Source organism: Leuresthes tenuis, unplaced genomic scaffold, assembly GCF_036924035.1.
Source record: "Leuresthes tenuis unplaced genomic scaffold, fLeuTen1.0.hap1 SCAF_5, whole genome shotgun sequence".
Lineage (NCBI taxonomy): Eukaryota > Metazoa > Chordata > Actinopteri > Atheriniformes > Atherinopsidae > Leuresthes > Leuresthes tenuis.
The window spans coordinates 24,254,583-24,278,315 of record NW_027325359.1 but is presented as its reverse complement, the minus strand read 5'-3'; the positions used below and the strand labels follow the sequence as shown (position 1 = coordinate 24,278,315).

The 23,733-nt window shown below is 44.2% G+C and overlaps 5 non-coding genes across 5 annotated transcripts; all 5 read left to right on the top strand.

Annotated features, from left to right (window-relative positions):
• The first annotated feature begins 12,140 nt into the window (after positions 1–12,140).
• LOC140308143 (U5 spliceosomal RNA) lies at positions 12,141–12,254 on the top strand. The gene has a single exon (XR_011916117.1). It is a non-coding gene; the product is annotated as a U5 spliceosomal RNA (small nuclear RNA).
• Positions 12,255–12,539: 285 nt separating this feature from the next.
• Positions 12,540–12,730, top strand: LOC140308313 (U2 spliceosomal RNA). Its single transcript, XR_011916271.1, has one exon. It is a non-coding gene; the product is annotated as a U2 spliceosomal RNA (small nuclear RNA).
• A 411-nt stretch (positions 12,731–13,141) lies between these two features.
• Positions 13,142–13,255, top strand: LOC140308142 (U5 spliceosomal RNA). The gene has a single exon (XR_011916116.1). It is a non-coding gene; the product is annotated as a U5 spliceosomal RNA (small nuclear RNA).
• Positions 13,256–13,563: 308 nt separating this feature from the next.
• On the top strand, positions 13,564–13,754 carry LOC140307903 (U2 spliceosomal RNA). Its single transcript, XR_011915925.1, has one exon. It is a non-coding gene; the product is annotated as a U2 spliceosomal RNA (small nuclear RNA).
• Positions 13,755–14,165: 411 nt separating this feature from the next.
• LOC140307813 (U5 spliceosomal RNA) lies at positions 14,166–14,279 on the top strand. Its single transcript, XR_011915843.1, has one exon. It is a non-coding gene; the product is annotated as a U5 spliceosomal RNA (small nuclear RNA).
• The last annotated feature ends 9,454 nt before the right edge of the window (positions 14,280–23,733 follow it).

The window sequence follows — 23,733 nt, the reverse complement described above, 5'->3', positions numbered from 1 at the left end:
ACTGGTGTCCACCAGCAGGTTCGAGGGTTGCCGCCACGACAGGCACCGACCACCTTACGGCCACAACTCCGATCAGCTGCCTCGGCAATGGAGTCACGGAACATGGCCCATTCGGACTCAATGTCCCCCACCTCCCCCGGGATATGGTTGAAGCTCTGCCGGAGGTGGGAGTTAAAGCTCCTTCTGACGGGGGATTCTGACAAACGCTCCCAGCAGACCCTCACAATACGTTTGGGCCTGCCAGGTCTGATCGGCATCCTCCCCCACCAGCGGAGCCAACTCACCACCAGGTGGTGATCAGTTGACAGCTCCGCCCCTCTCTTCACCCGAGTGTCCAGGACATACGGCCGCAAGTCCGATGATACAACCACAAAGTCGATCATCGAACTGCGGCCAAGGGTGTCCTGGTGCCAAGTGCACATATGGACACCCTTATGTCTGAACATGGTGTTCGTTATGGACAGTCCATGACCAGCACAGAAGTCCAACAACATAACACCACTCTGGTTCAGATCGGGGGGGCCGTTCCTCCCAATCACACCCCTCCAGGTCTCACTGTCATTGCCCACGTGAGCATTGAAGTCCCCCAGCAGAGCGAGGGAGTCTCCGGTAGGAGCATTCTCCAGTGCCTCCCCCAGAGACTCCAAAAAGGGTGGGTACTCTGAACTGCTGTTTGGCGCATAGGCACAAACAACAGTCAGGACTCGTCCCCCCACCCGAAGGCGGAGGGAGGCTACCCTCTCGTTCACTGGGGTAAACCCCAATGTACTGGCACACAGCCGGGGGGCAATAAGTATGCCCACACCTGCTCTGCGCCTCTCACCACGGGCAACTCCAGAGTGGAAGAGAGTCCAACCCCTCTCAAGAGGACTGGTTCCAGAGCCCAAGCCGTGCGTCGAGGTGAGTCCGACTATATCTAGCCGGAACCGCTCAGCCTCGCGCACCAGCTCCGGCTCCTTCCCCAACAGAGAGGTGACATTCCACGTCCCAAGAGCTAGCTTCAGTAGCCGAGGATCAGACCGCCAAGGCCTCTGCCTTCGGCCGCTACCCAGCTCACATCGCACCCGACCCCCTTGGCCCCTCCCACGGGTGGTGAGCCCGTCGGAAGGGGGACCCACGTCATCATTTCGGGCTATGCCCGACCGAGCCCCATGGGCACAGACCCGGCCACCAGGCGCCCGCTGCCGGGCCCCACCCCCGGGCCTGGCTCCGGGGGGAGGCCCCGGTGTCCCATATCCGGGCAAGGGATCACGAGGTCCAAATTTTTTGTTCATCATAAGGGGTCTTTTGAGCTGTTCTTTGTCTGGTCCCTCATCTAGGATCTGCTTGCCTTGGGTGACCCTACCAGGGGCTTAAAGCCCCGAGCAACATAGCTCCCGGACTCATTGGGGCACGCAAACTCCCCCACCACGATAAGGTGACAGCTCAGGAGGGAGGGATGTCAGATCATAATTTGCAAAAAGCTGATGAGAAAGGGTGAGAATGCCCAACTATACACCATCAAATGCGGGAGCGGAGTTGTTCGTCTGTGAGTAGGTGTGAATCTCCGACCATAATTGCTGAAAAATGTGTTAGAAAAGGTAAGAATGCCGGTCCATACATCATCAAAAGCGAGAGAAGTGGTGTTCTGCTGAAAGTAGGTGTGAATGTCCAGCCATAATTACTCACAAACGGGTAAGAAAAGGTAGTATTGCCAGACCATACATGATCAAAACAGGGAGCGGAGGTGGTTCAGCTGCAAGAAGGTGTGAATGTCCGACTAAAGTTCAAATATATTAACAAAAGCGAGAGGAGAAGTCTTCGGATGAGAGTGTTTGAGAATTTCCAACCATAATCTATAAAATGCGGTGAAAAAAAGGTGTGATAGAACACTAAAAGGTGGAGCGGAAGTGTTCGGCTGCAAGAAGGTGTGAATGTCCGACTATATTTGGTGAAAAGCATGTGAAGCAAGGTCTGAATGCCCAACCTTACATCATCAAAAGCGAGATCAGAGGTGTTTGGCTGCAAGAAGGCCATAGTTTGCCAAAAGCGGGTAAGGTGCGAATGACCGACTAAATATCAACAAAAGTGGGGGCGGAGGTCTTCGGATGCAAGTGGGTGTGAATATCCCACCATACAAGTATGGTGGAGAAGAAGCTATGAATTGCTGACCATTGTTTGCAAAAAGCGGGTGAGAAAAGGTGCGAATGTCCAACCATACATGATCAAAACAGGGAGCGGACGTGTTTGGCTGCGACAAGGTTTTAATGTCCACCCATAATTAATGAATAGCGGGCAACAAGTAGGTTCCAATGCCCAACCATACATCATCAAAAGCAGGAGTGGATGTGTTCGGCTACAAGAAGGTTTGAATGTCCGAGCATAGTTTGTAAAAAGCGGGTAAGAAAAGCTTCGAATGCCCGAACATACACCATCAAAAGACAGACCGGACGTGTTCCGCTGTAAGGGTGTAAGGGTGTGAATGCCCAACCATAGTTGGTAAAAAGAAGGTAAGAAAAGGTTCAAATATCCGACTGTACACAATCAATAGCGGGAGCGGATGTGTTCGGCTACAAGAAGGTGTGAAAGTCTCACCATGGTTTGTAAAAAGCGGGTAAGAAAAGGTGCGAATGCCCGACAATGTATGATCAAAAGAGGGAGCGGAGGTTTTCGGCTACAAGAAGGTCTGAATGTCCGACCAAAGTTTGTAAAAAGTGGGTAAGAAAGGTTTGAATGCCCGACTATACACCATCAAAAGCGGGAGCGGAGGTGTTGCACTGTAAGACGGTGTGAATGTCTGACCATAGTTTGTAAAAAGCAGTAGGTGTGAATGTCAGATCATAATTTGCAAAAAGCTGATGAGAAAGGGTGAGAATGCCCTACTATACACCATCAAATGCGAGAGCGGAGGTGTTTGTCTGTGAGTAGGTGTGAATGTCCCACCCTAGTTGCTGAAAAATGTGTTAGAAAAGGTAAGAATGCCAGCCCATACATCATCAAAAGCGGGAGAGGTGGTGTTCGGCTGCAAGAAGGTGTGAATATCCAGCCATAATTACTCACAAACGGGTAAGAAAAGGTAAGAATACCAAACCATAAATTATCAAAAGCGGCAGCAGAGATGTTCGGCTGGTATTTATAAATGTCTAGATATATTTGAACAAAAAACAACGTAGTATTTTGCAGTAAAAGAAAGAAAGGTTCAGAAATCCGAGAAAAAGCTTTTCATGAGTTCTGCATGATTTGGGATTTTGCTTATAAAATGCATTCCTTCAATCAAACTATGGTAAAACGGCTTTTACCTTCATATTTATCAATGTCTAGATCGACTTCAACAAAGAACAACATTAGATTTTGCAGTAGAAGAAAGAGAGACACTGAAGGATCAGGAATCCGAGAATAAGCTTATTTTCATACGTTCTGCATGATTTGGGATTTTGCTATAAAATGAATTCCTTCACTCAAACCAAGTGAAAACTTCTTTGTCCTTCATATTTATCAATGTCTAGATCGACTTCAACAAAGAACAACATTGTATATTGCAGTAGAAGAAAGAGAGACACTGAAGGAACAGGAATCCGAGAATAAGCTTCTTTTCATACGTTCTGCATGATTTGGGATTTTGCTATAAAATGAATTCCTTCACTCAAACTATGTTAAAACTGCTTTTAACTTCATATTTATCAATGTCTAGATCGACTTCAACAAAGAACAACATTGTATATTGCAGTAGAAGAAAGAGCAACACTGAAGGAACAGGAATCCGAGAATAAGCTTATTTTCATACGTTCTGCATGATTTCGGATTTTCCTATAAAATGAATTGCTTTGCTCAAACCAAGTTAAAATTGCTTTGTCTTCATATTTATCAATGTCAAAGCAGTTTTAACATAGTTTGAGTGAAGGAATTCATTTTAAAACAAAATCTCAAAACATGCACAACACATGAAAAGCTTATTCTCGGATTCCTGATCCTTCAGTGTTGCTATTTGTTATATTGCAAAGTACAACGTGTTTTCTTTGTTTTGTTTAAATCTATCTCGACATTGATAAATATGGAAGGACAAAGCAGGTTTAACTTGGTTTGAGCAAAGCAATTCATTTTGTAGCAAAATCCGAAATCGTGAAGAACTCATGAAAGCAAGCTTATACTCGGATTCCTGAAACTTTTAGATCTTAGATTTGCTCTTTCTTTTACTGCAAAGTACGTTGGGGTTTTTTTTTGTTTAAATCTTTCTAGACAAGGTAAATATGAAGGACAAATCAGTTTTAACATAGTTTGAGTGAAGGAATGCATTTTATAAGCAAAATCCCAAATCATGCAAAACTAACGAAAAGCTTTTTCTCGCTTTTCACTGCTTTTTACAAACTGGTCGGACGTTCACACCTTCTTGCAGCCGAACAATTCCACTTCCACTTTTGATGGTGTATATTCGGGCATTCAAACCTTTTCTTACCCGCTTTTTACAAACCATGGTCGGACTTTCACACCTTCTTGTAGCCGAACACCTCCGCTCCCTCTTTTGATCATACATTGTCGGGCATTCGCACCTTGTCTTACCCGCTTGTTACAAACTATAGTCAGACATTCACACGTTGCAGCTGAACCACCTCCGCTCCCTGTTTTGATCATGTATGGTCTGGCAATACTAGCTTTTCTTACCCGTTTGTGAGTAATTATGGCTGGACATTCACACCTACTTGCAGTCGAACAGCTCTGCTCCCGCTTTTGATTTTGTTTGGTTGGATATTCGACGCTTTTCTTAACTGCTTTTTACAAACTTTGGTCGGACGTTCAAACCTTCTTGCAACCGAACACCTCCGCTTCCGCTTTTGATGGTATATATTCGGGAATTCGAACCTTTTCTTACCCGCTTTTTACAAACCATGGTCGGACTGTCACACCTTCTTGTAGCTGAACACATCCGCTCCCACTATTGATTGTGTACAGTCAGGTTTTTTAACGTTTTCTTACCCGCTTCTTACCAACTCTGGTCGGACATTCACACCTTCTTAAAGCGGAACACGTCCGCTCCCTCTTTTGATGGTGTATGTTTGGGCATTCGAACCTTTTCTTACCCGCTTTTTACAAACTATGCTCGGACATTCAAACCTTCTTGTAGCCGAACACATCCACTCCTGCTTTTGATGATGTGTGGTTGGGCATTCGAACCTTCTTCTTGCCCGCTTTTCATTAATTATGGGTGGACATTCACACCTTGTCGCAGCCAAACACCTCCGCTCCCTGTTTTGATCATGTATGGTTGGACATTCGCACCTTTTCTCAACCGCTTTTTGCAAACTATGGTCAGCGATTCACAGCTTCCTCTCCACCATACTTGTATGGTGGAAGATTCACACCCACTTGCATCCGAAGACCTCCGCCCCCACTTTTGTTGATATTTAGTCGGTCATTCGCACCTTACCCGCTTTTGGCAAACTATGGCCTTCTTGCAGCCAAACACCACTGATCTCATTTTTGATGATGTAAGGTTGGACAATCAGACCTTGCTTCACCTGCTTTTCACCAAATATAGTCGGACATTCACACCTTCTTGCAGCCGAACACTTCCGCTCCACCTTTTAGTGTTCTATCACACCTTTTTTTCACCGCATTTTATAGATTATGGTTGGAAATTCTCAACCATTGTCATCCGAAGACCTCTCCTCCCGCTTTTGTTAATATATTTGAACTTTAGTCGGACATTCACACCTTCTTGCAGCTGAACCACCTCCGCTCCCTGTTTTGATCATGTATGGTCTGGCAATACTACCTTTTCTTACCCGTTTGTGAGTAATTATGGCTGGACATTCACACCTACTTTCAGCAGAACACCACCTCTCTCGCTTTTGATGATGTATGGACCGGCATTCTTACCTTTTCTAACACATTTTTCAGCAATTATGGTCGGACATTCCCACCTACTCAGAGCCGAACACCTCCGCTCCCGCATTTGATGGTGTATAGTCGGGCATTCTCACTCTTTCTCATCAGCTTTTTGCAAATTATGATCTGATATTCACAGCTGCTTTTGATAATGTATGGTTGGGCATTCGCACCTTTTTTTACCCATTTTTCAGGAATTATGGGTGGACATTCACACCGTCTTGCAGCTGAAAACATCCTCTCCCGCTTATGATCATGTGCGGTTTGATATTCGAAAATTTTCTTTCATGTTTTAAAGAAATTATTGATGGACATTCAGACCTTCTTGCAGCTGAACCCCTCTGCTCGCGCTTTTGATGGTGTATAGTAGGGCTTTCGAGCCTTTTCTTCCCGGTTTTTACAAATTATGGTTGGACATTCAGACCTTCTTGCAACCTAACACCTCCGCTCCCTCTTTTGATCATACATTGTCTGGCATTCGCACCTTGTCTTACGCGCTTTTTACAAACTTTAGTCGGACATTCAGACCTTCTTGCAGCTGAACCACCTCCGCTCCCTGTTTTGATCATGTATGGTCTGGCAATACTACCTTTTCTTACCCGTTTGTGAGTAATTTTGGCTGGACATTCACACCTACTCAAAGCCGAACAACTCCGCTACCGCATTTGATGGTGTATAGTCGGGCATTCTCACCCTTTCTCATCAGCTTTTTGCAAATTATGATCTGACATTCACACCTACTTGCAGTCGAACAGCTCTGCTCCCGCTTTTGATTATGTTTGGTTGGATATTCGAACCTTTTCTTCACTGCTTTTTACAAACTTTGTTCGGAGGTACACGTCTTCTTGAAGCCGAACACCTCCGCTTCCGCTTTTGATGGTGTATAGTCGGGCTTTCGAGCCTTTTCTTACCTGGTTTTTAGAAATTATGGTTGGACATTCAGACCTCGCAGCCGAACACCTCCGCTCCCTCTTTTGATCATACATTGTCGGTTATTCGCACCTTGTCTTACCCGCTTTTTACAAACTATAGTCAGACATTCACACGTTGCAGCTGAACCACCTCTGCTCCCTGTTTTGATTATGTATGGTCTGGCAATACTACCTTTTCTTACCCGGTTGTGAGTAATTATGGCTGGACATTCACACCTACTTGCAGTCGAACAGCTCTGCTCCCGCTTTTGATTTTGTTTGGTTGGATATTCGAACCTTTTCTTAACTGCTTTTTACAAACTTTGGTCGGACGTTCACACCTTCTTGCAGCCGAACAACTCCACTCCCGCTATTTATTGTGTACAGTCGGGTAGTTTAACCTTTTCTTACCCGCTTTTTACCAACTATGGTCGGACATTCACACCGTCTTACAGCGGAACACCTCCGCTTCCGCTTTTGATGGTGTATAGTCGGGCATGCGAACCTTTTCTTACCCGCTTTTTACAAACTATGGTCGGACATTCAAACCTTTTTGCAGCCGAAAGCCTCCGCTGCCTCTTTTGATCATACATTGTCGGGCATTCGCACCCTTTCTTACCCGCTTTTTATAAAACCATGGTCGGACTGTCACAACTTCTTGTAGCCGAACACATCTGCTCTCGCTATCGATTGTGTACAGTTGGGTTTTTTAACCTTTTCTTACCCGCTTTTTACCAGCTCTGGTCGGACATTCACACCTTCTTACAGCGGAACACGTCCGCTCCCTCTTTTGATGGTGTATTTTCGGGCATTCAAACCTTTTCTTACCCGCTTTTTACAAACTATGCTCGGACATTCAGACCTTCTTGCAGCTGAATCACCTCCGCTCCCTGTTTTGATTATGTATGGTCTGGCAATACTACCTTTTCTTACCCGTTTGTGAGTAATTATGGCTGGACATTCACACCTACTTTCAGCAGAACACCACCTCTCTCGCTTTTGATGATGTATGGACCGGCATTCTTACCTTTTCTAACACATTTTTCAGCAATTATGGTCGGACATTCCCACCTACTCAGAGCCGAACACCTCCGTTCCCGCATTTGATGGTGTATAGTCGGGCATTCTCACTCTTTCTCATCAGCTTTTTGCAAATTATGATCTGATATTCACAGCTGCTTTTGATAATGTATGGTTGGGCATTCGCACCTTTTTTTACCCATTTTTCAGGAATTATGGGTGGACATTCACACCGTCTTGCAGCTGAAAACATCCTCTCCCGCTTATGATCATGTGCGGTTTGATATTCGAAAATTTTCTTTCATGTTTTAAAGAAATTATTGATGGACATTCAGACCTTCTTGCAGCTGAACACCTCTGCTCGCGCTTTTGATGGTGTATAGTAGGGCTTTCGAGCCTTTTCTTCCCGGTTTTTACAAATTATGGTTGGACATTCAGACCTTGCAACCTAACACCTCCGCTCCCTCTTTTGATCATACATTGTCTGGCATTCGCACCTTGTCTTACGCGCTTTTTACAAACTTTAGTCGGACATTCAGACCTTCTTGCAGCTGAACCACCTCCGCTCCCTGTTTTGATCATGTATGGTCTGGCAATACTACCTTTTCTTACCCGTTTGTGAGTAATTTTGGCTGGACATTCACACCTACTCAAAGCCGAACAACTCCGCTACCGCATTTGATGGTGTATAGTCGGGCATTCTCACCCTTTCTCATCAGCTTTTTGCAAATTATGATCTGACATTCACACCTACTTGCAGTCGAACAGCTCTGCTCCCGCTTTTGATTATGTTTGGTTGGATATTCGAACCTTTTCTTAACTGCTTTTTACAAACTTTGTTCGGAGGTACACGTCTTCTTGAAGCCGAACACCTCCGCTTCCGCTTTTGATGGTGTATAGTCGGGCTTTCGAGCCTTTTCTTACCTGGTTTTTAGAAATTATGGTTGGACATTCAGACCTTGCAGCCGAACACCTCCGCTCCCTCTTTTGATCATACATTGTCGGTTATTCGCACCTTGTCTTACCCGCTTTTTGCAAACTATAGTCAGACATTCACACGTTGCAGCTGAACCACCTCTGCTCCCTGTTTTGATTATGTATGGTCTGGCAATACTACCTTTTCTTACCCGGTTGTGAGTAATTATGGCTGGACATTCACACCTACTTGCAGTCGAACAGCTCTGCTCCCGCTTTTGATTTTGTTTGGTTGGATATTCGAACCTTTTCTTAACTGCTTTTTACAAACTTTGGTCGGACGTTCACACCTTCTTGCAGCCGAACACCTCCGCTTCCGCTTTTGATAGTATATATTCGGGCATTCGAACCTTTTGTTACCCGCTTTTTACAAACCATGGGTGGACTTTCACACCTTCTTGTACCCGAACAACCCTGCTATTGGTGGTGTACAGTCGGGTATTTTAACCTTTTCTTACCCGCTTTTTACAAACTATGGTCGGACATTCACACCTTCTTACAGCGGAACACGTCTGCTCCACCTTTTAGTGTTCTATCACACCTTTTTTTCACCGCATTTTATGGATTATGGTTGGAAATTCTCAACCACTCTCATCCGAAGACCTCTCCTCCCGCTTTTGTGAATATATTTGAACTTTAGTCGGACATTCACACCTTCTTGCAGCTGAACCACCTCCGCTCCCTGTTTTGATCATGTATGATCTGGCAATACTACATTTTCTTACCTGTTTGTGAGTAATTATGGCTGGACATTCACACCTACTTTCAGCAGAACACCACCTCTCTCGCTTTTGATGATGTATGGACCGGCATTCTTACCTTTTCTAACACATTTTTCAGCAATTATGTTCGGAGATTCACACCTACTAACAGACGAACAACTCCGCTCCCGCATTTGATGGTGTATAGTTGTTGTTTTGCAAATTATGATCTGACATTCACACTTACTTGCAGTCGAACAGTTCTGCTCCCGCTTTTGATTATGTTTGGTTGGATATTCGAAACTTTTCTTAACTGCTTTTTACAAACTTTGGTTGGACGTTCAAACCCTCTTGTAGCCGAACACATCCACAGCTGCTTTTGATGATGTATGGTTGGGTATTCGCACCTTTTTTTTACCCATTTTTCAGTAATTATGGGTGGACATTCACACCTTCTTGCAGCTGAACACCTCCTCTCCCACTTATGATCATGTGCGGTTTGATTTTCAAAATTTTTACTTTAATTTTTTCTAGCAATTATTGATGGACATTCAGACCTTCTTGCAGCTGAACAACTCCGCTCCCTCTTTTGATCATAAATTGTCGGGCATTCGAACCTTTTCTTACCCGCTTTTTACAAAACTTGGTCGGACTTTCACACCTTTTAGTAGCCGAACAACTCCGCTCCCGCTATTGATTGTGTACAGTCGGGTATTTTAACCTTTTCTTACCCGCTTTTTACCAACTATGGTCGGACATTCATAACTTCTTACAACGGAACACCTCCGCTCCTTATTTTGATGATGTATGGTTGGGCATTCAAACCTACTTGTTGCCCGCTTTTCATTAATTATGGGTGGACATTCACACCTTGTCGCAGCCAAACACCTCCGCTCCCTGTTTTGATGGTGTATAATGGTGGACATTCGCACCTTTTCTCACCCGCTTTTTACTATGGTCGGCCATTCACAGCTTCCTCTCCACCATACTTGTATGGTGGGATATTCACACCCACTTGCATCCGAAGACCTCCGCCCCCACTTTTGTTGATATTTAGTCGGTCATTCGCACCTTACCCGCTTTTGGCAAACTATGGCCTTCTTGCAGCCAAACACCTGATCTCGCTTTTGATGATGTAAGGTTGGGCATTCAGACCTTGCTTCACCTACTTTTCACCAAATATAGTCGGACATTCACACCTTCTTGCAGCCGAACACTTCCGCTCCACTTTTGAGTGTTCTATGTAGCATTCACACCTTTTTCTTCACCGCATTTTATAGATTATGGTTGGAAATTCTCACCCACTCTCATCCGAAGACCTCTCCTCCCGCTTTTGTTAATGTATAGTCGGGCATGAGAACCTTTTCTTACCCGCTTTTTACAAATTATGGTTGGACATTCACACCTACTTGCAGCCGAATACTGATACTGATCCTCCCGTAATAAAATGGTCGGATCTTATCAAACACACTTTGTTTCTTGTGACAATCAAGTCAGCGAAACAGCGTATACACGTCAAGACACTGAATCAAGTTTGCCACAAGAACTCATAAGTTTGGCAGTATTGCTCTGCCGTCAGCAATCATACACCCATTTTATTTTCGTGAGACATGTGCAGGCACCTGTTCATCTACTGTTCTATCACTATGAATTAGTTTATCTATTATCAATAAGGATACTTCTACAACTACTATCAAAGTATGTCCGGACTTCTTATGTTGTCAGTTGCTATATATGAATAAGTGGGTAGCTACTGACAAGCATTAAGCATGTCACACAGCCCAAACATATAACATTTCAGGACACACCACACAGTTAACAACCACAGTGAAGCGTGTCAAAGCCCAAACATGTAACATTCAACGGGACACTTACACAACACATTCAAATCAAACAGTCAGACAACATACAAGAACATATACCCCAGCCGGCATTGCTCCCTGCCTATTTTCCTACAGCTCACTATGTGTGCGCACACCTTTATTCACAAACTCTTCAACTTATACTCTTTTACCGAAGCTGCTACAGCTCGATTGGCCGAATACCCTTAGATCCTATTTCGGTGAATTTGACATCTGCCTTACATGTAACAGATTAGCGATTTAGTTTGAGTGAAGGAATTCATTTTATAGCAAAATCCCAAATCGTGAAGAACTCATGAAAGTAAGCTTATTCTCGGATTCATGAAACTTTAGATTTGCTCTGTCTTTTACTGCAAAGTACAACGTTGTTTTTTTTGTTTAAATCTTTCTAGACATGGTAAATATGAAGGACAAAGCAGTTTTAACATAGTTTGAGTGAAGGAATTCATTTTATAGATAAAATCCCAAGAGTCTGCTGAGAAACAAGAATGAATGAGAAGTAGACTTTAACACGGCTCTAGGAGCGAGCCGAGTGTGGGCTAACCGGGAGAATTGCTTGAAAGAAACGCGACACCGAATGAGCGGTCAGAACAAAGCCTCAATACGGTTTTCCCGTGGTGTTTTTGTTGCTGCCTTGTCTTTTGCACAGAGTAAAAGACAAGGCAGCCATCGAATAGGGCCCGATTGTTCCTACTTGGTCAGCCGAGGAGCAAGGGGGGGAGCAAGCGTCTCAACCAAGCAAAGCTCACCATGGGGAAGGTGGCTATGCCAACTAGCCTGATGCCCTGCTCCCGCAGTGATGGATAATCGTACTCTGGTTTCTCTTCATAACGTACAAGTCTTTCGCCTTTTACTAAAGACTTCCGTGGAAAGCAGCACTAATGAGTTGTTTCTATTTTTGGCAGGCTTTACCTTTGCGGGTGAAGCCCTTTCCGTCTGTGCAAAAGAAATCTTGTTACTGTGCAGAGTGACTTCTCTGAGTAGAGTCGCCTTACTTGTTGCAACTGTGCCGATGTTGCTTGGATGGTGCTTGCTGGAGCGTGCGGGAGTGCAAAGTTATACCATTTAAAAGGGCTGAAGAGTGCTCAGTGCAGCGGGTGGGCGGAGGTGCAAAGTGACACTCTGGCCACCTATGGCCATAAAAAGAACACCGCTACAAGTGCGCATTGTGCCAGGAAGGGCCCTTGGACGTGAACCAGTGGACAGATATCACTTCTCGGCCTTTTGGCTAAGATCAAGTGTAGTACCTGTTCTTATCAGTTTAATATCTGATATGGCCTTTGTACGAGGACTACATATTAAATTGATTTTTAGCAATAGGAGTTGAAAAAGGAGCTTGCTCCGTTCACTCCAAGCATCGACCCGGTACTGCAGTGCCGCTGGGAACGGTGCGCTCTTCTCTGCTCTTGTGAAAAAGCAAACAGTGGTGCAGGATGGAAGTTTCAGGGAGCCCAAGATGAAACTTTCTTTTAGTCTGCTGAGAAAAGAGAGTGAATGCGAAGTAGACTTTAACACAGCTCTGGGGGCAAGCCGAGTGCGGGCTAACCGGGAGAATTACTTGAAAGAAACGCGACACTGAATGAGCGGTCAGAACAAAGCCTCAATACAGTGTTCCCGTGGTGTTTGTGGCTGCCTTGTCTTTTGCACAGAGTAAAAGACAAGGCAGCCATCGAATAGGGCCCGATTTTTCCTACTTGGTCAGTCGAGGATCATGGAGGGGGAGCAAGCGTCTCAACCAAGCAAAGCTCACCATGGGGAAGGTGGCTATGCCAACTAGCCTGATGCCCTGCTCCCGCAGTGACGGATAATCGTACTCTGGTTTCTCTTCATAACGTACAAGTCTTTCGCCTTTTACTAAAGACTTCCGTGGAAAGCAGCACTAATGAGTTGTTTCTATTTTTGGCAGGCTTTACCTTTGCGGGTGAAGCCCTTTCCGTCTGTGCAAAAGAAATCTTGTTACTGTGCAGAGTGACTTCTCTGAGTAGAGTCGCCTTACTTGTTGCGACTGTGCCGATGTTTGAAGCTGGAGTGCAACGTTGTTGCTTGGATGGTGCTTGCTGGAGCGTGCGGGAGTGCAAAGTTATACCATTTAAAAGGGCTGAAGAGTGCTCAGTGCAGCGGGTGGGCGGAGGTGCAAAGTGACACTCTGGCCACCTATGGCCATAAAAAGAACACCGCTACAAGTGTGCATTGTGCCAGGAAGGGCCCTCGGACGTGAACCAGTGGACAGTTATCGCTTCTCGGCCTTTTGGCTAAGATCAAGTGTAGTACCTGTTCTTATCAGTTTAATATCTGATATGGCCTTTGTACGAGGACTACATATTAAATGGATTTTTAGCAATAGGAGTTGAAAAAGGAGCTTGCTCCGTTCACTCCAAGCATCGACCCGGTACTGCAGTGCCGCTGGGAACGGTGCGCTCTTCTCTGCTCTTGTGAAAAAGCAAACAGTGGTGCAGGATGGAAGTTTCAGGGAGCCCAAGATGAAACTTTCTTTTAGTCTGCTGAGAAAAGAGAGTGAATGCGAAGTAGACTTTAACACAGCTCTGGGGGCGAGCCGAGTGCGGGCTAACCGGGAGAATTGCTTGAAAGAAACGCGACACTGAATGAGCGGTCAGAACAAAGCCTCAATACGGTGTTCCCGTGGTGTTTGTGGCTGCCTTGTCTTTTGCACAGAGTAAAAGACAAGGCAGCCATCGAATAGGGCCCGATTTTTCCTACTTGGTCAGCCGAGGAGCAAGGAGGGGGAGCAAGCGTCTCAACCAAGCAAAGCTCACCATGGGGAAGGTGGCTATGCCAACTAGCCTGATGCCCTGCTCCCGCAGTGACAGATAATCGTACTCTGGTTTCTCTTCATAATGTACAAGTCTTTCGCCTTTTACTAAAGACTTCCTTGGAGAGCAGCACTAATGAGTTGTTGCTATTTTTGGCAGGCTTTACCTTTGCGGGTGAAGCCCTTTCTGTCTGTGCAAAAGAAATCTTGTTACTGTGCAGAGTGACTTCTCTGAGTAGAGTTGCCTTACTTGTTGCGACTGTGCCGACGTTTGAAGCTGGAGTGCAAAGTTGTTGCTTGAATGGTGCTCGCTGGAGCGTGCGGGAGTGCAAAGTTATACCATTTAAAAGGGCTGAAGAGTGCTCAGTGCAGCGGGTGGGCGGAGATGCAAAGTGACACTCTGGCCACCTCGAAAACCGAGGTTACATCCAGTACCAGGGGCAGCCCAAGCTCTGCCGCAAGTGTGGTGAGCATGGGCACCTGGTTGAGGCTTGTACCAAGGTGATATGTGGGAAGTGCAGAGAAATTGGGGACACTTTTGGAGAGTGTCCAAATGGCAGGAAATGTAATCTCTGTGGAGAATTAAATCACCTCTTCTGAGATTGCCCTAAATCTTTTGCCAACAAATTAAAGACGGTAAAGCCACAGTCAAGCCAACAAAGAGAAGGACCAGAGGTGGCAGTTGGTGAACAAAGTGAAGAGGTTGACCCAATAAATTCAAACTTCCCGCTAAAAGCTTGGATTGGAAGTGAGGAGCAAAAAGGAGAGGGGCCTGTAGAGGCCTCACCACTCAGTGCTGAAGTCTGTGAGAATTCACAGGCAGAGGGTGGAGCTAAGCTAAATGAGGAGGAAGAGCAGACAGGTGAGTCTAGTGAAGGTACTCACCTCCCCGAAGGTCAACAGCCGAGGAGGACGGCATCTGAGTTGTCCTCTGATTCCCTTTAGCTCCGCAATCAACCCCCAGGGACTCAAAGTTAAATGCAACATTGCATCAGAGGCCAACACGAGAGTCCGAAAAGGAGAGCTAGTTTCCCAAGAAATAACCTGAGTGTGTAATTTGTTTTGATAACTTAGAAAAACGAAAATGACATACCTACTTTCCTTTATCCTTTTAATGGTTCTCACCTTCTCAACACTAAATGTGAGAAGTGTGAAATCAAAGACAAGAGCCCAGAGTATTATATCCTTCTTAGACTCCATAAAATCAGATGTGTTTTTAATACAAGAATGTGGACTACCTTTTTTGAAAAACCATAGACAATGGGAGGAAATGTGGCCCAATTTATCGATATGGAGTGGCTCAAATCAAATTAAAAATGATGGTGTGGCCATTCTAATTAAAAATCCGCATGTTCTGGTGCGAGACGGACGGGCACTTTTAGCACACTTGAATTTTATGGGGCAAGACTTTAACCTCTTAAATATTTATGGTTTCAATGGAAAAAATGACAGGTATGACCTTTTAGAAGATTACTCACAAACGGGTAAGAAATGGTAGTATTGCCAGACAATACATGATCAAAACAGGGAGCGGAGGTGGTTCAGCTGCAAGGTGTGAATTTCTGACTAAAGTTTGTAAAAAGCGCGTAAGACAAGGTGCGAATGCCCAACAATGTATGATCAAAAGAGGGAGCGGAGGTTTTCGGCTGCAAGGTCTGAATGTCCAACCATAATTTGTAAAAACCGGGGAAGAAAAGGCTCGAAAGCCCGACTATACACCATCAAAAGCGGGAGCGGAGGTGTTCAGCTGCAAGAAGGTGTGAATGTCCGACCATAGTTGGTAAAAAGCGGGTAAGAAAAGGTTAAAATGCCCGACTGTACACCATCAAAAGCGGAAGCGGAAGTGTTCGGCTTCAAGAAGACGTGAACCTCCGAACAAAGTTTGTAAAAAGCAGTTAAGAAAAGGTTCGAATATCCAACCAAACATAATCAAAAGCGGGAGCAGAGCTTTTCGACTGCAAGTAGGTGTGAATGTCAGATCATGATTTGCAAAAAGCTGATGAGAAAGGGTGAGAATGCCCGACTATACACCATCAAATGCGGTAGCGGAGTTGTTTGTCTGTGAGTAGGTGTGAATCTGCGACCATAATTGCTGAAAAATGTGTTAGAAAAGGTAAGAATGCCGGTCCATACATCATCAAAAGCGAGAGAGGTGGTGTTCTGCTGAAAGTAGGTGTGAATGTCCAGCCATAATTACTCACAAACGGGTAAGAAAAGGTAGTATTGCCAGACCATACATGATCAAAACAGGGAGCGGAGGTGGTTCAGCTGCAACGTGTGAATGTCTGACTATAGTTTGTAAAAAGCGGGTAAGACAAGGTGCGAATGCCCGACAATGTATAATCAAAAGAGGGAGCGGAGGTGTTCGGCTGCAAGGTCTGAATGTCCAACCATAATTTCTAAAAACCGGGTAAGAAAAGGCTCAAAAGCCCGACTTTACACCATCAAAAGCGGGAGCGGAGGTGTTCAGCTGCAACGTGTGAATGTCTGACTATAGTTTGTAAAAATCTGGTAAGACAAGGTATGAATGTCCGACAATGTATGATCAAAAGCGGGAGCGGAGGTGTTCATCTGCAAGCAGGTCTGAATGTCCATCAATAATTGCTAGAAAACATGAAAGTAAAAATTTCTAAAATCAAACCACACATGATCATAAGTGGGAGAGGAGGTGTTCAGCTGCAAGAAGGTGTGAATATCCACCCATAATTCCTGAAAAATGGGTAAAAAAAAGGTGCGAATGCCCAACCATACATCATCAAAAGCAGCTGTGGATGTGTTCGGCTACAAGAAGGTGTGAACGTCCAACCAAAGTTTGTAAAAAGCAGTTAAGAAAAGGTTCGAATATCCAACCAAACATAATCAAAAGCGGGAGCAGAACTCTTCGACTGCAAGTAGGTGTGGATGTCAGATCATGATTTGCAAAAAGCTGATGAGAAAGGGTGAGAATGCCCGACTATACACCATCAAATGCGGGAGCGGAGTTGTTTGTCTGTGAGTAGGTGTGAATCTGCGACCATAATTGCTGAAAAATGTGTTAGAAAAGGTAAGAATGCCGGTCCATACATCATCAAAAGCGAGAGAGGTGGTGTTCTGCTGAAAGTAGGTGTGAATGTCCAGCCATAATTACTCACAATCGGGTAAGAAAAGGTAGTATTGCCAGACCATACATGATCAAAACAGGGAGCGGAGGTGGTTCAGCTGCAACGTGTGAATGTCTGACTATAGTTTGTAAAAAGCGGGTAAGACAAGGTGCGAATGCCCGACAATGTATAATCAAAAGAGGGAGCGGAGGTGTTCAGCTGCAAGAAGGTGTGAATGTTCGACTAAAGTTTGTAAAAATCTGGTAAGACAAGGTGCGAATGCCCGACAATGTATGATCAAAAGCGGGAGCGGAGGTGTTCAGCTGCAAGAAGGTCTGAATGTCCATCAATAATTGCTAGAAAAAAATAAAGTAAAAATTTCGAAAATCAAACCGCACATGATCATAAGTGGGAGAGGAGGTGTTCAGCTGCAAGAAGGTGTGAATGTCCACCCATAATTGCTGAAAAATGGGTAAAAAAAAGGTGCGAATACCCAACCATACATCATCAAAAGCAGGTGTTAATGTCAGATCATAATTTGCAAAAAGCTGATGAGAAAGGGTGAGAATGCCCGACTATACACCATCAAATGCGGGAGCGGAGTTGTTTTTCTGTGAGTAGGTGTGAATCTCCGACCATAATTGCTGAAAAATGTGTTAGAAAAGGTAAGAATGCCGGTCCATACATCATCAAAAGCGAGAGAAGTGGTGTTCTGCTGAAAGTAGGTGTGAATGTCCAGCCATAATTACTCACAAACGGGTAAGAAAAGGTAGTATTGCCAGACCATACATGATCAAAACAGGGAGCGGAGGTGGTTCAGCTGCAAGAAGGTGTGAATGTCCGACTAAAGTTCAAATATATTAACAAAAGCGGGAGGAGAGGTCTTCGGATGAGAGTGGTTGAGAATTTCCAACCATAATCTATAAAATGCGGTGAAAAAAAGGTGTGATAGAACACTAAAAGGTGGAGCGGAAGTGTTCGGCTGCAAGAAGGTGTGAATGTCCGACTATATTTGGTGAAAAGCAGGGGAAGCAAGGTCTGAATGCCCAACCTTACATCATCAAAAGCGAGATCAGAGGTGTTTGGCTGCAAGAAGGCCATAGTTTGCCAAAAGCGGGTAAGGTGCGAATGACCGACTAAATATCAACAAAAGTGGGGGCGGAGGTCTTCGGATGCAAGTGGGTGTGAATATCCCACCATACAAGTATGGTGGAGAGGAAGCTGTGAATTGCTGACCATAGTTTGCAAAAAGCGGGTGAGAAAAGGTGCGAATGTCCAACCATACGTGATCAAAACAGGGAGCGGAGGTGTTTGGCTGCGACAAGGTGTGAATGTCCACCCATAATTAATGAAAAGCGGGCAAGAAGTGGGTTCGAATGCCCAACCACACATCATCAAAAGCAGGAGTGGATGTGTTCGGCTATAAGAAGGTTTGAATGTCCGAGCATAGTTTGTAAAAAGCGGGTAAGAAAAGGTTCGAATGCCCGAACATACACCATCAAAAGAGGGAGCGGAGGTGTTCCGCTGTAAGAAGGTGTGAATGTCCGACCAGAGTTGGTAAAAAGCGGGTAAGAAAAGGTTAAAAAAACCCGACTGTACACAATCAATAGCGGGAGCAGATGTGTTCGGCTACAAGAAGGTGTGACAGTCCGACCATGGTTTGTAAAAAGCGGGTAAGAAAAGGTGCAAATGCCCGACAATGTATGATCAAAAGAGGGAGCGGAGCTTTTCGGCTACAAGAAGGTTTGAATGTCCAACCATAGTTTGTAAAAAGCGGGTAAGAAAAGGTTCGAATGCCCGACTATACACCATCAAAAGCGGAAGCGGAGGTGTTCCGCTGTAGACGGTGTGAATGTCCGACCATAGTTGGTAAAAAGCGGGTAAGAAAAGGTTAAACTACACGACTGTACACAATCAATAGCGGGAGTGGAGTTGTTCGGCTACAAGAAGGTGTGAAAGTCCGACCATGGTTTGTAAAAAACGGGTAAGATAATGTTCGAATTCCCGAATATATACCATCAAAAGCGGAAGCGGAGGTGTTCGGTTGCAAGAAGGTGTGAACGTCCGACCAAAGTTTGTAAAAAGCAGTTAAGAAAAGGTTCGAATATCCAACCAAACAAAATCAAAAGCAGGAGCAGAGCTGTTCGACTGCAAGTAGGTGTGAATGTCCAGCCATAATTACTCACAAATGGGTAAGAAAAGGTAGTATTGCCACTCCATACATGATCAAAACAGGGAGCGGAGGTGGTTCAGCTGCAACGTGTGAATGTCTGACTATAGTTTGTAAAAAGCGGGTAAGACAAGGTGCGAATGCCCGACAATGTATGATCAAAAGAGGGAGCGGAGGTGTTCGGCTGCAAGGTCTGAATATCCAACCATAATTTCTAAAAACCGGGTAAGAAAAGGCTCGAAAGCCCGACTTTACACCATCAAAAGCGGGAGCGGAGGTGTTCAGCTGCAAGAAGGTGTGAATGTTCGACTAAAGTTTGTAAAAATCTGGTAAGACAAGTTATGAATGCCCGACAATGTATGATCAAAAGCGGGAGCGGAGGTGTTCAGCTGCAAAGAAGGTCTGAATGTCCATCAATAATTGCTAGAAAACATGAAAGTAAAAATTTCTAATATCAAACCGCGCATGATCATAAGTGGGAGAGGAGGTGTTCAGCTGCAAGAAGGTGTGAATGTCCATCAATAATTGCTAGAAAACATGAAAGTAAAAATTTCTAAAATCAAACCGCACATGATCATAAGTGGGAGAGGAGGTGTTCAGCTGCAAGAAGGTGTGAATATCCACCCATAATTCCTGAAAAATGGGTAAAAAAAAGGTGCGAATGCCCAACCATACATCATCAAAAGCAGCTGTGGATGTGTTCGGCTACAAGAAGGTGTGAACGTCCAACCAAAGTTTGTAAAAAGCAGTTAAGAAAAGGTTCGAATATCCAACCAAACATAATCAAAAGCTTGAGCAGAACTGTTCGACTGCAAGTAGGTGTGGATGTCAGATCATAATTTGCAAAAAGCTGATGAGAAAGGGTGAGAATGCCCGACTATACACCATCAAATGCGGGAGCGGAGTTGTTCGTCTGTGAGTAGGTGTGAATCTCCGAACATAATTGCTGAAAAATGTGTTAGAAAAGGTAAGAATGCCGGTCCATACATCATCAAAAGCGAGAGAGGTGGTGTTCTGCTGAAAGTAGGTGTGAATGTCCAGCCATAATTACTCACAAACGGGTAAGAAAAGGTAGTATTGCCAGACCATACATGATCAAAACAGTAAGCGGAGGTGGTTCAGCTGCAAGAAGGTGTGGATGTCTGACTATAGTTTGTAAAAAGCGGGTAAGACAAGGTGCGAATGCCCGACAATGTAAGGCAAGGCAAGACAAGGCAAGTATATTTGTATAGCACAATTCAACAACAAGGTGATTCAAAGTGCTTCACAGAGACATTAAAACAGAAGAAATAAAAAGCATGATTTAAAATTTAAACAAAAGAAGGAAATAAGAACAATAGATAAAATCAGAAAAAATTATATATATGAAAGATAAAATCAATAGTTAAAACATGATTCCGTTTTGAAACTCAAGCTTATTCAAATGCAGCTGAAAATAGATGTGTCTTCAACCTGGACTTAAATACACTGAGTGTTTCAGCTGATCTGAGGCTTTCTGGGACTTTGTTCCAGACATGTGGAGCATAGAAGCTGAATGCAGCTTCTCCATGTCTGGTTTTGACTCTGGGAACTGATAAAATACCGGATCCAGATGACCTGAGGGGTCTGGAAGGTTCATAGTGGGTCAGGAGGTCACTGATGTATTTTGGTCCTTGACCATTCAGAGCTTTATAGACCAGCATCAGAACTTTAAAGTCTATCCTCTGATGGACAGGCAGCCAGTGTAAAGACTTGAGAGCTGGACTGTGATGTGCTCCACTTTTTTGGTCTTAGTGAGGACTCGAGCAGCTGAGTTCTGGATGAGCTGCAGTTGTCTAACTGACTTTTTAGGCAGACCTGTAAAGATGCTATTACAATAATCAAGCCTACTAAAGATGAATGCATGGACTAGTTTTTCCAGGTCCTGCTGAGACATCAGATCTTTTAGCCTTGATATATTCTTAAGGTGATAGTAGGCTGACTTTGTTAATGCCTTAATGTGTTTGTCCAAATTTAGGTCTGAGTCCATCACTACACCCAGATTTCTGGCCTGGTTGGTCGTTTTTAGATTTATAGATTGAAGCTCTGTGGTGACTTTCAATCGTTTATCTTTGGCTCCAAAGACAATTACCTCAGTTTTGTTTTTGTTTAGCTGGAGGAAGTTGTGGCACATCCAGTCATTAATCTCCTCAATGCATTTTCCAAGGGCCTGTACAGGCCCTCTGTCTCCTGGTGACATTGTTATATACATCTGTGTGTCATCTGCATAGCTATGGTAGTTTATTTGGTTGTTTTTTATAATCTGTGCCAGTGGGAGCATGTAGATGTTAAACAGAAGAGGTCCCAGGATGGAACCTTGGGGAACTTGTGATTCTTGTCTGCTCAGATGTAAAGTTACCTATTGACACAAAGTACTTCCTGTTCTCTAAGTATGTTTTGAACCAGTTTAGTACAGTTCCGGAAAGACCAGCCCAGTTCTCCAGTTGTTTGAGTAATATATTGTGGTCAACTGTATCAAAGGCAGCACTGAGATCCAGTAAAACTAAGACTGACATTTTTCCACTGTCTGTATTCAGACATATGTCATTAAACACTTTGGTCAGAGCAGTCTCAGTGCTGTGGTGCTGTCTAAAGCCTGACTGGAAGGTATCATAGCAGTTATTTTGTGTTAAAAAGTAATTAAGCTGTTGAAAAACCGCTTTTTCAATGATCTTACTTAAAAATGGGAGATTTGAGATGGGCCTGTAGTTGTTCATTTGCGTCTTATCAAGATTGTCCTTTTTCAGCAGAGGTTTAATTACAGCTGTTTTTAGTGGCTCTGGAAACACACCTGACGTTAAGGACAGGTTCACAATCAGTAACAGGTCTGACTCCAAAGTCTTTGAGACCCCTTTGAAAAAACCTGTTGGTAGGATGTCTAAACAGCAAGAGGAGGACTTCAGGTGACGTAAGATGTCCTCCAGGTCTTTACTGTTAATGGGTTGAAATAGTGTCATGGTGTTTAAACCGGTTTTCGGTGGACACAGTACATATGCTGAACCTGCTGCTGATGTACCAACTGCTTGTCTAATATTTTGGACTTTGTCTATGAAGAATTTGGCAAAGTCATTGCAGGCCATGGTGGAATGGAGTTCATTTGCCACTGACACAGGAGGGTTTGTTAGCCTGTCAACTGTAGCAAATAAGGCCCGAGCATTATGACTGTTTTTGGTGATGATGTCAGGGAAGTAGGATTTCCTTGCATTCCTCAGTTGTAAATTATAAGAGTGAAGTTTCTCTTTATAGATGTCATAATGAACCTGGAGATTTGTTTTTCTCCATCGGCGCTCAGCTTTCCGACACACTCTTTTCCCATTTTTCACCAGTGTGGAATTTCGCCATGGAGACTTCTTCCTTCCAGAGATAACCTTCACCTTAATGGGAGCAATAGTATCCATAACATTTAACATTTTAGTATTAAAGCTACTGACGAGCTCACTGACTGAACCCCCGGACAGGGCAGGTGCTAAGGAGAAAACCTGGTTAAAGATCTTACTACTGTTTTCAGTTTTGAGATCACTGCTGTTGAGACATTTGTGTGCACTGAAATCGTACTCTCAAAGAAAACACAGGAATGGTCAGACAGGCCCACATCAGACACAGTAATCTTTGAAATGCTTAGACCCTTGGAGATCACTAAGTCTAGAGTGTGCCCCCTATTGTGCGTAGGCTCTGTTATATGCTGAGTCAGCCCAAAGTTGTCCAGAGTGTTACTCAGGTCTTTAGTCCCTCTGTCCTGAGGATTGTCCATATGGATGTTAAAATCACCAACAATAATTATACAGTCAAAATCAACACAGATCATAGACAGCAGTTCACTGAGGTCTTCAGAAAAATCTGAACAGTATTTAGGGACTAATTAGGACACTGGGTGAGGCCTTCACCTGTATAGCCATATATTCAAAGGACTGAAAACTTCCAGGAGATAACTGCTTACATTGAAAGGATTCATTGAATAAGACTGCGACCCCTCCTCCTCTCCTGCTCACTCTGGCCTCGCTGATAAAACTGTAACCAGGAGGGGTTGACTCAATAAGAACAGCAGCACTGTTATTTTGTTCCAACCAAGTTTCATTTAAAAACATAAAATCCAGGGTGTGCTCAGTGATAAAATCATCAATTAAGAATGTTTTCCCAGCTAAAGACCTAACATTTAATAAAGCCAACTTAAGTGTTTTAGAGGTATTATTTGCCCCCTCGTGTTTGGGTGCAGTCTGTGGCACACAAGGTATGTTTACTTTATTTAAAGATCTTTTTGAGTGCAACTCTCTGTGTTTTGACTGGGTCACATTTCTCCTTCTGTCACCTAAAAGTACAGAAATTTTAAGATCTTCTAATAAACAGGGTCCCAGCTTGTCCTGGGA